The sequence below is a fragment of the Botryllus schlosseri genome, chromosome 9 (assembly GCF_051294905.1).
Source record: "Botryllus schlosseri isolate E-star chromosome 9, Bs_hap1, whole genome shotgun sequence".
In the NCBI taxonomy this organism is placed as follows: domain Eukaryota; kingdom Metazoa; phylum Chordata; class Ascidiacea; order Stolidobranchia; family Styelidae; genus Botryllus; species Botryllus schlosseri.
The window spans coordinates 3,670,940-3,686,428 of NC_137244.1; the positions used below are offsets into that span (position 1 = coordinate 3,670,940).

The following is a 15,489-nucleotide window of genomic DNA, read 5'->3' on the forward strand; positions in this document are numbered from 1 at the left end:
TCATTACTTTCTCAAGTGATTTTGATATTAAACTACTTCTACTTGACAGTTTTCGGCATTTCAGGCAAAACTGGGCCCGATATAGTTATGCTTCATTAGGCCTACTTGTAAATCGCTAGTTCTACATTTGTAGAAATTATGTGCGTTACACTCTACTTGAGTGAGACGATGGCTACATTAACCATACCTCTGTGTGAATATACCATCCAATTACAAAGTCACAGTATGTATAAATGGGTATATCAAAACAGCATAGTAGAAATTTATTTAACTTGGCAAAAATAGAATGGATGAAAGGGTTGATTTTTCAAAATTTTAGATCCTTGCCGGTAGATCTTCGGCGGCGTGTAAAAGAGACTCACACTTGCTGGTTTCACGTGCGTAGCGTAGATGATGTGTAATTCTATCATGCTTTACTCTGTTTCATGAATTCCCTAGCAGTCATGAATTGCGTATCACTATGACGCTTTGAAACTGGGAGACTGAATGTGAACAGCATACTAAGCTACTAGTACATCGAAAATGTCTGGAGTTCGGGTTGCATTTAAAACAAACGTTGTTTTAAAGTACTTTATTTAAACAGTGTTTTAAAAAAGGTCCTTTTAAAAATGTTTTTTTTTTAAGTTGTAAATTATGCCATAATTGTGTAAATACTTTACAAAAACATATTGTATGAGCCTATGGACATGGACAATTACCACCCGATATAGTCTGTTCAACAGCAATAGTATATATTATTTCATCAAAGGAGCTATTTTTACCCTATATTTTCAATTGTCAATGTCAATCCCCTATGACGTCAGAATCGAATATTTGTGACGTCATGGCTTTAAAAAAACGTAAAAAACAATAATAGCATGTTTTAAATTAGGGCCTTATTGTTTTAAACACGTTTGTTTGAAATTGATTTTAGTTTTAAATGCAACCCTATTTGGAGTCGTAGTAAATGAAGTGGATCGACTCCACTGCCCTGGTCACGGGATTGTATTGTGGAATTCGACATTGTGTCATTCTCATTCCAAATCCTATTGAATTAACTGATGGCATCTTATTGGAAGAAAGTAGATGAAATTGCGGAGCGCTAAAATGCTTATGTCACCAATACTTGACATAGCTGAATTGTCCATATACATAAGAATGTACCTCACAACTGTTGGATTGGATGCGCGCATACAGGATACAGCTAGACCTGTTCAAAAAATGCTACAACGGTGTCGCCACTCGTTAGGCTAGTCACTACGAGACCACGATGAGACGACATGTTGACGGTAGGCCTACTCGACAAAAATTTCGTATTTTAAACCACAAATAAACTTCGTTCTGATTATGATTTTGCAGTTTTGCATTATGGTTTTGTTTATAAATGACGGAAATGTACAAAACTTGTGATCGGTTGTAGCGAGGCACCATGCATTTGAATATCATGAAATAAATTGTCATAACATACAGTCCATCCTCAAGATTACCGGACCACGACTGACCTATCGATCTCGCTTCCCATGACATGCCGCCCTATTTCTTGTCGCTTTCTTTTTCTATACTGTATTCTTTACTTTCATTCAGTGTGCATGCCTCCTCTTTACTACGCCTAGGCCAAGGTGGGTGTCCGATTCCATTGACAAATCCAAGTCGCTTCGACATCTTATAGATAGATATAGATAGATAGTCTTTTATTCGTCACATCAATAAATAAAGAAGTATACGAAACAAATATTGCAGTATAGACTGGGAGACGACGAGGGGCCGTTAGGCCTTCAGAGTCAGTCGCCACCCGTTTGGAGTGTTTGATGCGTGTAACATATATATTAAATCACACACATATACGTAGAGTCAACATTCAGTAAATATACGACTAACGACACGATATTAAGCTTTAATAAAAGTGTAATAAAGGATAACATTAGAACAAGCTTCCTGTCTATTCATTGTATCGCATTTTTTGTGGTGTATTGAACTGATAAAATTGCTAATAAACCAATGATGATGAACTACGCAAGGACGATAGTTTGTGAATACGAACGCCTAAACAAGCCAACCATCACTGTTAACGATCAAATTTGGATAGCGTAGAAACTGTAAATACGGCACGAATGTACGTTCGCAGGTAAACGGAATCTGATCATTACTTGGCTTGCCAGCCTTTCGACGACGAGGTGGCCGAGTGGTTAAGGCGATGGACTGCTAATCCATTGTGCTCTGCACGCGTGGGTTCGAATCCCATCCTCGTCGCGTGGGGACGTAGCTCAGTGGTAGAGCGCACGCTTCGCATGTGTGAGGTCCCGGGTTCAATCCCCGGCGTCTCCAAACTTTTTCGATCGGATGATGCTAAATCGTTTCACATTTATAATTTAATTGGCTAGATGTTTTGAGAAGTCAATTGCGCCGTAGGATTGTTATTATGATCAATAGCATGTAGATTGTCAACACTATTGTTGCAATTGTTATTTGTCTGGCTAATTTTGGCTAAACGCAGTTTGAATGTTGCTGCTCAACGATATGATGTGATTTGACGCAAACGATATATTCTAACCAAGTTTGCAAGCAAGCAAAAATTAAAACTGTAGTTTTAAAAATAGAAAATCATGACACTACCGGGAAGCGAACCCATCCGCTGTGATTTTGTTAGCAAGCCATGCTGCTTTGTTATCTGTAATGCTAAACCACGGCCGACTCCAGAATTCCTACCAGGTGTTTGAGGTTTATCTAGGCCCCTCAATCAATCAGGTTTATTATTATTTTCATCGTTTCAAAACATTACAAGACTGCGACACAATGAAAAGATAGGAAGGTGTCGAAACAACTTGGAGTAGCCGTTATTATCAGACACTCACCTTAGCCTAGGCGAAGTAAAGAAGAGGCGTGCGCACTGCACAGGCACACTGAATGAAAAGTAATGCAGAGAATATAAGACGCAAGCGATAAAATGAGGTGGCATGTGGCGGAGGGCGAGGTCGATGTTAGGTCGTGGTCCGGTAATCCTGAAGACTGGCTAGTATTCATTTAGAAGAAATTGCTTGTATTTCGACTTGAATGGGGACATGCTCGACGACCGTCGGATAGCCGGCGAGATGCTGTTCCACAATTGGGGTCCGGCATACTTGATAGAGCAATGCGTTTTATCTTGTATTCAGTCCTGATCATGGTAGTTGTTCTTCGTTGCCGCGCGACGGAAAATACCAGCAATTGAAGGTTTTTCCTATTTTCTTTTACTCTTCATGACGCCAGGTGAGGCACTGCCCCATTTGCCTCCCCCGCAGCCACCCGCCAATGCTGCATTTCGTTCTTGATGTTGTGTCATTGCGGGTAACTCAAAGCAGAGAGTCACTAAATATTCACAAAGCGAAAGCTGAATATTTTGAGCAAACTTCTAACAAAGAAATTAAAATTTTTGAAAAGGGTAAAATTGCAGAGGTTTGAAGTTTGAATGGAAATAATTCCAGCCGCAAAGATAGCGTGTGAAAATGTAATACATGAAAATGGTCCACAGTGCAGAACATACCAAGGTTCGTTTGTGAACGCGGTCCTCCAGCTTTATGAGGTTCACACACCGAATGCGAACGTGAACTTCACGTTCACACCATCCCTAGTAAATAGGTTAAGTATAGGCGCAATAATACTCTTCTAGATAATCTGTCTTTGACCAGCATCCACGTAAAACGAACGAATACGACCCCAAGAAAAGGAAAAGTCGCTTACGAAAATTACTATTTTATGAAAAGTATTCGTTCAATCCAGCCAATGGATCGGAGTGGTTCTCAACCTTTTTCACCTTGCGGACCGGTAAAATGTCAAAAATATTTGGCGGACCGGTGGATTTCCAAAAATTGAAATTAAACCAAAATTAAAAGTATGCCACCGTTTTCTTGTAGGTATATGGTGATAGCAAGTGACATTTTGAGGGTTTTGATCGTAATTAATTATATTCAAGCTGGCAACCATGTGATTTTACGGTAGCGAATCTGCTTAGTCGATGTAATAGGCTATCACCTTGCCCGGAGCAACGTGCTACCGCCTAGAGTCGTTCACAGTCTTACGCCTCCGAAGACCGCGGATTTAACCGACCATGATAACTCGACAATATCGTAAGAAGAAGCGTTTCGGAGTTTAACCAAGCACCTTATCGTGCTAACTTACTCATTGCCCACTACGACCAGACGTAAGCTATTCTGGCTACTACGAATACAATGCGCCGCACGAAAACAACTGACAACAGCTATACCTATAGCCACCAACATAGTCAGGGCCGATTAAGCACTTCCTCAGCTCACCCCCAACACACCATATAGTCTTCCCCCCAGGGTGATAAACCAAAGCTCTCCTGGCCCCACGTTTGCATGGATGTTTTCACCAGTACTGTAGGGAAAGAGTAAATGTGGCGTAATCGTGTGTGAGTACTTTCTAATTCATGGCTGAATCAGTCAGTATTATTGATAACACTGGTCAACAAAATGAAAAAAAAAAATTTAGGCAGAACATCTGAGAGCCGTTTCTGGGGTTTTTGAGGTTGCTGATTACGAATATCACATCAGTTTTGTCAGATTGGCTCTTTGTCAGAAGATATTTATACCCCTAAAAAAAGCCCAAAATTACTGTATGTAGGCCTACCCTTAAATATTTCACTTGGTATGAAGAAAATCGTCGTTTTTTGCTAATTTAATACTGCGCATGAATACATAATTGACTAAGAAGAACCCTCATGTTATTCTCACTTATTCTATCAATATTAACATGACATGATGCAAAATATTTGTTTGTTAAAATAGAAGTTTATCAAGCCCACGAATTGTAGCCTACTTTTGCACAACAGAAACGCATCAATCCTGTATCAATTGATAATTCTACCAAGATTAAAGAGAAGTATAAAACTATAAAATTTGCCCTTGAAGAGCTTAACTACCGTATGAGTCTCATTTTTTTGATTGTTAAATGGATAATTTTCCGCTGAGTCAACAAAGTGGGTATACCTAGTAACCCTATCAAACGTGAAGCTTAAATCTGGTATCTGGTATAGGCGTATTCGTATACCGAATGAAAGATTCCAATTTCACATTAGGAATGAGTTCACTGTATGTAATTTCTCCTGAGATGTAGTAAATAAAACTTTTTAGATGATCGCGAAGCACTCAACTACAAACAAACCGTCCGAAAATTCGTATCTGCATATCGAAAACTTGAGCACAAACATGAGCATAAAAGTTCACTTCCTGTTCAGTCGTCTTGATATATATATTTCCTGATCATCTTGTTGATTAGCAAGGGGAGAGGTTCTATCAAGACATCATAACAACAAAAGACAGATATTAAGGCCGATGAGATGAACAATTGAACATATTATGGCAGACCATTGCCGGAACCTTTCGAGAAACTGCACTAAATAGCTTACAGGTGAAATCGTACAAAAAAAGTTGTTCTTTAAAATAAATTCATAATATTATGTTCCAACTGATTATTTCGAATTTACAATGGGTTGCTGACGTAAAATTGATTAAATTAATGTCACGTTATTTGACTATCTAGGCCAGTGGTTCCCAAACGGTGGGGAATTCCCCACTAGTGGGGAATTCAATGGTTTCTGGTGGGGAATAGACGCGTTTGCTCAAAATTATCTACAGGACAGTCTTCATATTCACGTAGACATATGCGCAATTACCGCTACCAGTTAACTGCTCTGGAATGTATGTATCGAAAATTATATTGCGCGGTGTTCACAAAACCTCATTTTTAACTCTGGATGGCCAATGATGACGTCACAAACGCATCCAGCACGACTAGTTTGACGTGAAATAATGCTTTCGCGAAATTTTGAGCGTTACTGGTATCGGTTCACAAAACGTTTTACGTTGCAGTTATTTACGATTGTCTTGCGTACTGGTGTGGTTGCGTGTCTTGTTTAGTCAAACAGCAAATAGCTGTTCTGTGATGACAAAAGTCTTGGGTAGTGGCGAACAGGACCTTAACCCCAATTGGGGGGGGGAGCTCGAAGGGGCCCAAAATGATTTCGTGAATTAACATAAATTATAGAATATATTTTTGGGAATTTATGTCACTTATTCAAATTTTTTTTCAGTGGGCGCGAGATGTAATATTGCCTAATATTTTGATTATTGGGTACCCTTCCCCCACGAAAATATGTAGAATTTACAGAAATATAGACTTCGGCGTCGGCCAATACTGCGCCATGACGTACCAAGACATATATGAAGTTATAGGCCATGAAACATGGGGCTCCGAGAAGTGTGCCAGAACGATCAGGAGCAAGAAGACCTTGGCCGAGAAGGAATGCCCATGTGTTGACCGAAAATTTTGATATGTTTAATTATCCGTAGGCGGCTATATGGCTGGCGCCGAATGTTCCTGGCCTGGCGATCTGAACCCCACAGGAATAATGTCATCCCGCAGGGAATCGTGTGTGCCTTTTAGCTTTGGCGATTTCCATGTCTTTTGACATAGCAGATATTGGAGGTCACGAAATAGCATGATGTAACGAAGTCAATATATCAACGGGTCTGCCCGAAGATGTTAAATTCATATTTAGGGGTCCTACCTTTTCCAACACACCTCACTCAGCTCTACAGGTAAATCTGATTACGTGAGCAGAGAGGGGATAAAAAATTGATAGTAAAATATATGCAATTCCCGATCATATTGACCGATTCAAACACGAATTAGCCTATATAAATTTTACGCGCTTTGTGCGCTCAAATTCCTGGTGGGGAATGACGGCTCGGAATAAATCTGAAGTGGGGAATGAAGACAAAAAGGTTGGGAACCACTGCTTTACGCCTTCTTCGTATACTACAGACGATTGAAATCAGCGGATGGTTTTTTATTCTATTTGCGGTCGTCTTGAATTAATAGGCAGCGTTTATATCCATTCAATTCATCTGCGGAAATTGACTTGAAGTTTTTTATTCTCGATACTTACCAAATCCGAATAATATACCTATATATATTTTGATTCCATTTATTCGTGTGCGCGCGTACATCGGCACTCTTGCCATTCTCATAGTTGGATTTTAGACGAAGTCATTTTCCTGATTCGTCACAGAAAAAATCCAGGACGCATTGTTCTGAAAGTCGTATTTTCAAGTTATTAACTTTATTATATACGTTCAGCCACTCAGCTTTTACTTGTGCACTGACCGTGTAGCTTTGGCCTGCCTGTACATTAAGGCGATAAAACTGTCTGTACTGAATGACACTTCGTAGCGTTATTTGTACTTTATCAGCCTTAGCGACTACGTTGCCCTCTTCAGTGAAGACTTATTGGCCCTTTCTTTGGCTTTTCTTTTAGTATCTGTAATAGCTTATTACTTTTGTTTGCCATACAAAACTTTATCGACTACCAAAAATATGACACGATAAGGTACCGTATTTTGTCGTTTATGGGGGCAAATGTCGTATACAGTTTCTCTATCGATGTTAGGCGTCTGAAATTACTGGTATAAAGTTTGTGAATGGTATCGCCGTTTTCAAATACAAGTTGAAAAAGCGTTCCCAGACCGGGAATCGAACCCGGGCCGCCTGGGTGAAAGCCAGGAATCCTGACCCCTAGACCATCTGGGAGGCGGCGGAGGATCGCTATTGATCTCACCGAATCAATTTGGCGGTTCCATTTAAGTTCAAAGAGTGCGCAATGTGCATGCATAGATAGTTTAGTTTAGACTTAATATAGATAAATTCTAAGATTACAATCGACTGACAATCCTTTCAAGGATTTTCGATGTTTATCTATTTATGTTAGACATCTGAAATTACGGGTAATAAAGTCTGAATTGTATTGCCGTTTTCGAATTCAAGTTGAAAAAGTGTTCCCAGACCGGGAATCAAACCCGGGCCGCCTGGGTGAGAGCCAGGAATCCTGACCCCTAGACCACCTGGTAGACGTTGATAGGGGAGCTGTTCATCTCAGGAAACCAATCTGGTGGTTCCACTTGAATCCAAAGAGTTTGGCATGCACAGATAGATTAGACCAGTGGTTCCCAACGTGGACGATATCGGGCCCAGTGGGCAATTTTGAGAAACAAGAGGGCGAAAATACCAAAGTATACTAGGACACGAACATTTTAGAACGGCTTATTCTGCATATGACGCGAAAAAAATGTCGAATCAACGAAAATTAGACACGGAAACCGGTGTTGCTACCTCGGAAAATTGGCTATTTTAGTACTAAAATTACCAGTGATTGCCCGTTTAGGTAATATGTCCTATTTTCGGATCCTTAAATATGGGTGGGGGAGGGGGCGAAAATTTCGAGATTGATAAGGAGGCGATGTGTCGAAAAAGGTTCCGAACCACTGTGTAGCCCGTTTAGTCCAAATGTTGTAGATGGCCCGTTGTCTACTCATGGTGAATCAAATACCATCGAATGTATTATTTTAAGATGGTCCATGATGATGTCCTTTTGTCGACAAAACTTGGGCTGGTGCATTTTGATAAAGGTCGACTTCAAGGCACACAAGTGAAAGTGTGAGCGGCCCCTCTTGATGACGCAAAGTCTGTCGTCTCGATAATTTTTCGCACAGGCGGGATCATCCAACAAATATTCGCCAATGGCAGAAATTATGGCTTTGAACGCTCAGCGTCAAGCTTAAGTGGATAAGTTTTAATTTATGTCGTTTGTTATCGTGGACTATAGACTTAGAGATGATAAAATATTTGCGTGCTCCTCTGACGGTCTCGTGGCCCGCAACGGACCATGGCCTACAGGTTGAGAAACCCTGCCCTAAATATACCTTTCCTTTCTACAAAAATGTTTGCCAATATATCCCTTACAAGAACGCTATTGAATTTGAATCCTTTCTTACTTTTCAGTGATTTACGTTATTATGGTGACGACCAACTTCGTGCTTTTCATCATTAATGTGGTGAAATATAAAGAACACGGAGTCATAACAGGGCTCATGGGAACATGCTTGGAAGGATTTGCTATTCTTTACGCCTTCTTCGTATACTACAGACGATTGAAATCAGCGGATGGTTTTTTATTCTATTTGCGGTCGTCTTGAATTAATAGACAGCGTTCACATCCATTCAATTCATCTGCGGAAATTTACTTGAAGTTTTTTATTCTCGATACTTACCAAATCCAAATAATATACCTCTATATATTTTGACGCCATTTATTTGTGTGCGCGCGTGCATCGGCACTCTTGCCATTCTCATAGTTGGATTTGAGACAAAGTACATTTTCCTGATTCGTCACAGAAAAAATCCAGGACGCATTGCTCTGAAAGTCGCATTTTCAAGTTATTAACTTTATTATATACGTTCAGCCACTCAGCTTTTACTTGTGCACTGACCGTGTAGCTTAATTTGGGCCTGCCTGTACATTACGGCGATAAAACTGTTTGTACTGAACGGCACTTTGCAGCGTTATTTGTACTTTATCAGCCTTAGCGACTACGTTGCCCTCTTCAGTGAAGACTTATTGGCCCTTTCTTTGGCTTATGTTTTAGTATCTGTAGTAGCTTATTAATTTTGTTTGCCATACAAAACTTTATCGACTACCGAAAATACGACACGATAAGGTACCGTATTTTGTCGTTTGTGGGAGCGCGAGTCGTATACAGTTTCTCTATTGATGTTAAGCGTCTGAAATTAATGGTATAAAGTTTGTGAATGGTATTGCCGTTTTTAAATGCAAGTTGAAAAAGCGCTCCCAGACCGGGAATCGAACCCCGGCCGCCTGGGTGAAAGCCAGGAATCCTGACCCCTAGACCATCTGGGAGACGGCGAAGGTGCGCTATTGATCCCATCGAATGAATATGGCGGTTCCATTTAAGTTCAAAGAGTGCGCAATGTGCATGCATAGATAGTTTAGTTCAGACTTAATGTAGCTAAATTCTAAGATTACAATCGACTGACAATCCTTTCAAGGACTTTCGATGTTTGTCTATTTATGTAAGACATCTGAAATTACGGGTAATACAGTCTGTGAATTGTATCGCCGTTTTCGAGAAAGAGTGTTGCTAGACCGGGAATCGATCCCGATCCGCCTGGGTGAGAGCCAGGAATCCGGACCCCTAGACCATCTGGGAGACCTTGACACGGAGCTGTTCATCTCACGAAACCAATCTGGTGGTTCCACTTTAATCCAAAGAGTTTGGCATGCATAGATAGTTTAGACCTGGGGTTCCCAACCGGTGGGGAATTCCCCACTGGTGGGAAATTCAATGGTTTCCACTGGGGAATTGACGTATTTGTTTAACATACAGGGTAGTCTACATATTTACGGACGCTCATGCGCGATTGCCGGAATGTATAAAAAAATATATAAATTGAAAATGTCCTCGGAGGACGCTCAAATGTCCTCTTTTAGAGGGATTTGTCCTCTTCTCCGCTGAAAAGGATTTCAATGCCACGAAAACTGCGACTCGTTTCGTAAAAAATCGGGGGTTGAGTAAAAGTGATGACCGTTATTTTAGTCAACACAATACGCTCGATCGAAAAAATTTCAAAATCACCCTTTTTTGAAGCTTTCAGATCTTCTTTTTAGGATCTCAAAATATGGTTTGATATTTTGAAGCAGGAGCGGGCAACTTCGCTCTCCAATCGGCAGGCCTGATATATGAAAATTAGGAACTAGGCGGGCCGGATTGCTGAATCGATACATTATTCGCCCATTTATCCACACATACAAGGAATAAATCGTATTTAATGAATGTATTTTAACGACCGCAATGTCACTTCAAAGACATTTCTCGCCGATAATGCCGAAGACAATGTGGATTAGAGAACAGCATTGTCATACAGGCGCCGCCATATTTGCTTCTCTCAGATTAATTAACACATGGTCCATTCCTTAATTAAGATTTCAATGCGTTCGATAAGCCCGCGGAACTGCAAATTTACCAAGATATCAAGTCATTAGAGTTGAGTAGGCCTGCATTTTAAATGTCGATAATTCAAGTCTTCTCGCTTCGACGAACTTACACGTAAGCTTCACTCTCGCACGCTGCGCACACACGTATATAATAACATACATTCAATAGAATTTGACGTAGTAGGCAAGTAGTGGGGAATCTCGGTAGACTGGGGCCGCAGGCTACATTATCATTACAAACGGGAGACTGTCCGCGGACCGGACGAAATAACATCTTGAATCACGGGTCTGTGAATGGTATTACCGTTTTCGAATTCAAGTTGAATAAGAGTTCCCAGACCGGGAATCGAATCCGGGCCGCATGGGTGAAAGCCAGGAATCCGGACCCCTAGACCAGTGGTTCCCAAACGGTGGGGAATTCCCCACTAATGGGGAATTCAATGGTTTCCGGTGGGGAATAGACGCGTTTGCTCAAAATTGTCTACAGGACAGTCTTCATATTCACGTAGACATATGCGCAATTACCGCTACCAGTTAACTGCTGTGGAATGTATGTATCGAAAATTATATTGCGCGGTGTTCACAAAACCTCATTTTTAACTCTGGGTGGCCAATGATGGCGTCACAAACGCATCCAGCACGACTGGTTTGACGTGAAATAATACTTTCGCGAAATTTTGAGCGTTACTGGTATCGGTTCACATAACGTTTTACGTTGCAGTTATTAGCGATTGTTTTGCGTGCTGGTGTGGTTGCGTGTCTTGTTTAGTCAAACCAGCAATTAGCTGTTCTGTGATGACAAAAGTGTTGAGTAGTGGCGAACAGGACCTAAACCCCAATTGGGGGGGGGGAGCTCGAAGGGGCCCAAAATGATTTCGTGAATTAACATAAATTATAGAATATATTTTTGGGAATTTAAGTCACTTATTCAATTTTTTTTTCGGTGGGCGCGAGATTTAATATTGCCTAATATTTTAGGCTTACCATATTTTGGAAATGTAAAAAGAGGACACTTTTTCAGAAATTTCAGACATGCAAAACTGGAGAAGAATTCTCAAAAACCGGTAAATTTCTCTCACTTCGTGATCGGTTGACTAAAAAAAAAAGGTCATCACTTCCGCTCAGAGCTCAAAATAACGTTTTTCTCTCTACATTGCCAATTGCCAGGTGGATGACTGAAAAAAAAAGGTCTTCTTTTCGCTCAGAGCTTAAATCACCACTTTTCCCTCCGAAATACCTGCCGGAGCTTCACTTCTGCGGTAATTTAGGGCATATCACTCGCGATTTCCTCTAAATCTGACCTAAATTTTCAAAAAAGAGGACAAAATCTCAAAAAAGAGGACAAAAGGGCGTCCTCCGAGGACACTTTCAAAAAAGTCAAAAAAGAGGACAAATCATCTTAAAAGAGGACGTATGGTAAGCCTATAATATTTTGATTATTGGGTACCCTTCCCCAACGAAAATATGTAGAATTTACAGAAATATGGACTTCGGCGTCGGCCAATACTGCGCCACGACTCACCAAGACATATATGAAGTTATAGGCCATGTAACATAGGGCTCCGAGAAGTGTGCCAGAACGATCAGCAGCAAGAAGACCTTGGCCGAGAAGGAATGCCCATGTGTTGACCGAAAATTTTGATTTGTTTAATTATCCATAGGCGGCTATATGGCTGGCGCCGAATGTTCCTGGCCTGGCGATCTGAACCCCACAGGAAAAATGTCATCCCGCAGGGAAAAAATTATTAGCCAGTAAAGCAATACCAATTTGAAATCGTGTGTGCCTTTTAGCTTTGGCGATTTCCATGTCTTTTGACATAGCAGATATTGGAGGTCACGAAATAGCATGATGTAACGAAGTCAATATACCAACGGGTCTGCCCGAAGATGTTAAATTCATATTTAGGGGTCCTACCTTTTCCAACACACCTCACTCAGCTCTACCGGTAAATCTGATTACGTGAGCAGAGAGGGGATAAAAAATTGATAGCAAAATATATGCAATTCCCGATCATATTGACCGATTCAAACATGAATTATATAAATTTTTCGCGCTTCGCTCGCTCAAAGTCCTGGTGGGGAATGACGGCTCGGAATAAATCTGAAGTGGGGAATGAAGACAAAAAGGTTGGGAACCACTGATCTAGGCAAATACTTATATAGGCCTACGTGACTGGAGTTTATTTATGTAGGCCTACATGATATCCGTGAAAGTCTGTAACTATGATAGATCTATTAATCCTAACTATAGTGTTGTTGCTGTATTTTGATTGAAAAGAGTCTTCGGTGTGTAAAAATAACAAGTAGATTGAATTTCTAAAGTTTATAGTACAACTGAGCCGATTTTATATCTACTCTCTACCGTGAAAATGTGAGATTTTTGTCCAAATAGCCCCATGGGTTATCTCCACAACAAGAGCCAATTTGAAAAAACTACGGTCATATTCGGAATCAGTGCCCTTCAGAACCCTCAAAACCACTCTTACTTTTTCTGCCTAAAAATATGTGTTGACCAGTGTATTAGGATATATATATTGCTATTAATTTACGATTCTAAATTGGTATTTCTTCACTGGGAAATAATTTTTCTGCTGGTAAGGCATTTGTCCTGTGGGGTACAGATTGCTAGGACAGCGGGATTCGTCGCCAGCCATTTAGGCGCCTATATGGACAATTAGACATACATATATATCGAAGTTTTCGGTCAACAAAGAGCAGTCCTTTTCGGCCAAGGTTTTCTCGCTGCCGAATGCTTGGCACACTTTTCGGAATCCCATGTTAGCCTCAACTTGATTATGTGTTAGTACGTCATACGCGCGGTGATGGCTCACGCCGAAATGCCTATTTGTATATATCATGCGTATTTCTTGGGGAAAGGGCACCAAATATTCTAGACATTTAGTGACACTAAATCACACAGAGCACGAAAAAAATTGAAACAGTTGGATGAAGTTTAAAAAATACTCTATAATTTATGCTAATAATTCATAAAGTAATTTTTGGCTCCTTCAAGCTCGGCCCGCTCCAAACTGCGTGATTTAGCGGGTCAGTTTTTACATGTCGCTCGCATGTCGCCAAATGACACGTCTTGAACTTCAAGTCATATCGAATATGTAACCTCACGAAGTTCTGAATCTGTTTAAAATTGTAATATACCTGGCGGACCGGCAGGAAAGTCGTCGCTGACCTGCACCGGTCCGCGGACCGGCGATTGAGAACCCTTGATTTATGTACCGGATTGCTTGGTTCCGCTCACACCACATTGTCGCCCATATCAAATATTTCATCACAGTAAATATGTCCCACCATGACATTTGAAACTGCCGTTTCGCAATCTATCATTTACCTTATCATATCGTAATCTAGCAGCCCATGACATGTCCTGCTAATATGGAAAATCCGGGTTTTATAACGTTGCACCTGTTTTCTCAGATCACCTTTGAAGCTTTATGGACAAAAGAGATGAATAAATTTTCCGCTTTTAGAAGTGGTATTTGTATTTCACGTTCAATTCCGAGTTTCAAACTTTGAGTTCTAATAACTTTCAGTTCGTTTGTCTGCAGAACATACATATGTTGAATCGTATAAAGCAAGTGTAGTAATGCCTCTATTTTCCGAAAATAAAGCTACGCTAAATATAAATTTTACGATCCACAATATTTCTTATTACCGTATAATAATCGCGCAAAGTGTTGGAACCGTATCCGATATAACTTCTCCCTATTATTATTCGCCTAAACTTGGGGTCTTATAATATGGGGTAGGGCGTCATGCCATGATGTTCTCTAAAACGGGGTCTCTAGTAGAGAAATCGCATTTTCATATCAATACTATAATTTGCATCACATGATGCGAAAGAATGCATATTCTGTCGAAAATTGATACCTCTTGGGATGAGTCAATACGAATCAAAGCTCTCTGCACCTTCTGCATAGCCCAATTTGCAGCTTTTGACAGTCCATGCGAACGAATTAAGACCGTTTTCAAACTACTTACTTATAGTTGAGTAGATTTAAAAGTCAGTCAAATCTACTTCTACTTAAAGTAGTTTTAGGGGGCTCGTGTAAGAAGTACTTATACTCGTACTTGAGTAGATTTTTTCGACACTACTTCTACTTCTACTTGAGTAGCTTTCATGACTACATTGACCATCCCTGCGTACAGCTTGCAAATCGCGCATAGAGCGAAGAAATTTTGAAATGTATGGAATCTGCCACAAAATACTCTATAATTTTGTTGATTTGCGTAATAATTTTGGGGCCTCTTCGAGCTCGCCTCCTCCCAATTGGAGCGTTTGGGTGTGCGGCAGTTAGTTAGGGCTTACGGCCCTGTCTACATGTAGTTTGCTTCTCAAAGCTACGATGAAGAGCTGCTTGATGCTCCGGAGCTGCCATAGAAAATATATAGACCTTCATATGCTGTTCATGTGGCGTATTTAGGCCTACTAAATTAGGAATGTAAGAGAATGAAAGAGTGAAAATTGTCAAAGAACATATAAAAATTGGGCGTGCTATTATTTAATATCAATTCGAGATGATTAATCGTATAGGCATTAATATTTGCATCGCTCAAGACATCTACAATACAATGCCATACACAAGAGACAATAATGGATCGGTACGAGTATTTTGAAATGACTAAATAAGGCCTAACGCCGATGTGTC

The 15,489-nt window shown here is 40.4% G+C and overlaps 4 non-coding genes across 4 annotated transcripts; 2 read left to right on the top strand and 2 right to left on the bottom strand.

The window, feature by feature from the left end:
• The first annotated feature begins 2,147 nt into the window (after positions 1–2,147).
• Positions 2,148–2,229, top strand: Trnas-gcu (transfer RNA serine (anticodon GCU)). Its single transcript has one exon. It is a non-coding gene; the product is annotated as a tRNA-Ser (tRNA).
• Positions 2,230–2,232: 3 nt separating this feature from the next.
• On the top strand, positions 2,233–2,304 carry Trnaa-cgc (transfer RNA alanine (anticodon CGC)). The gene has a single exon. It is a non-coding gene; the product is annotated as a tRNA-Ala (tRNA).
• A 5,190-nt stretch (positions 2,305–7,494) lies between these two features.
• Positions 7,495–7,566, bottom strand: Trnae-uuc (transfer RNA glutamic acid (anticodon UUC)). The gene has a single exon. It is a non-coding gene; the product is annotated as a tRNA-Glu (tRNA).
• A 2,092-nt stretch (positions 7,567–9,658) lies between these two features.
• Trnae-uuc (transfer RNA glutamic acid (anticodon UUC)) lies at positions 9,659–9,730 on the bottom strand. Its single transcript has one exon. It is a non-coding gene; the product is annotated as a tRNA-Glu (tRNA).
• Positions 9,731–15,489: the final 5,759 nt, after the last annotated feature.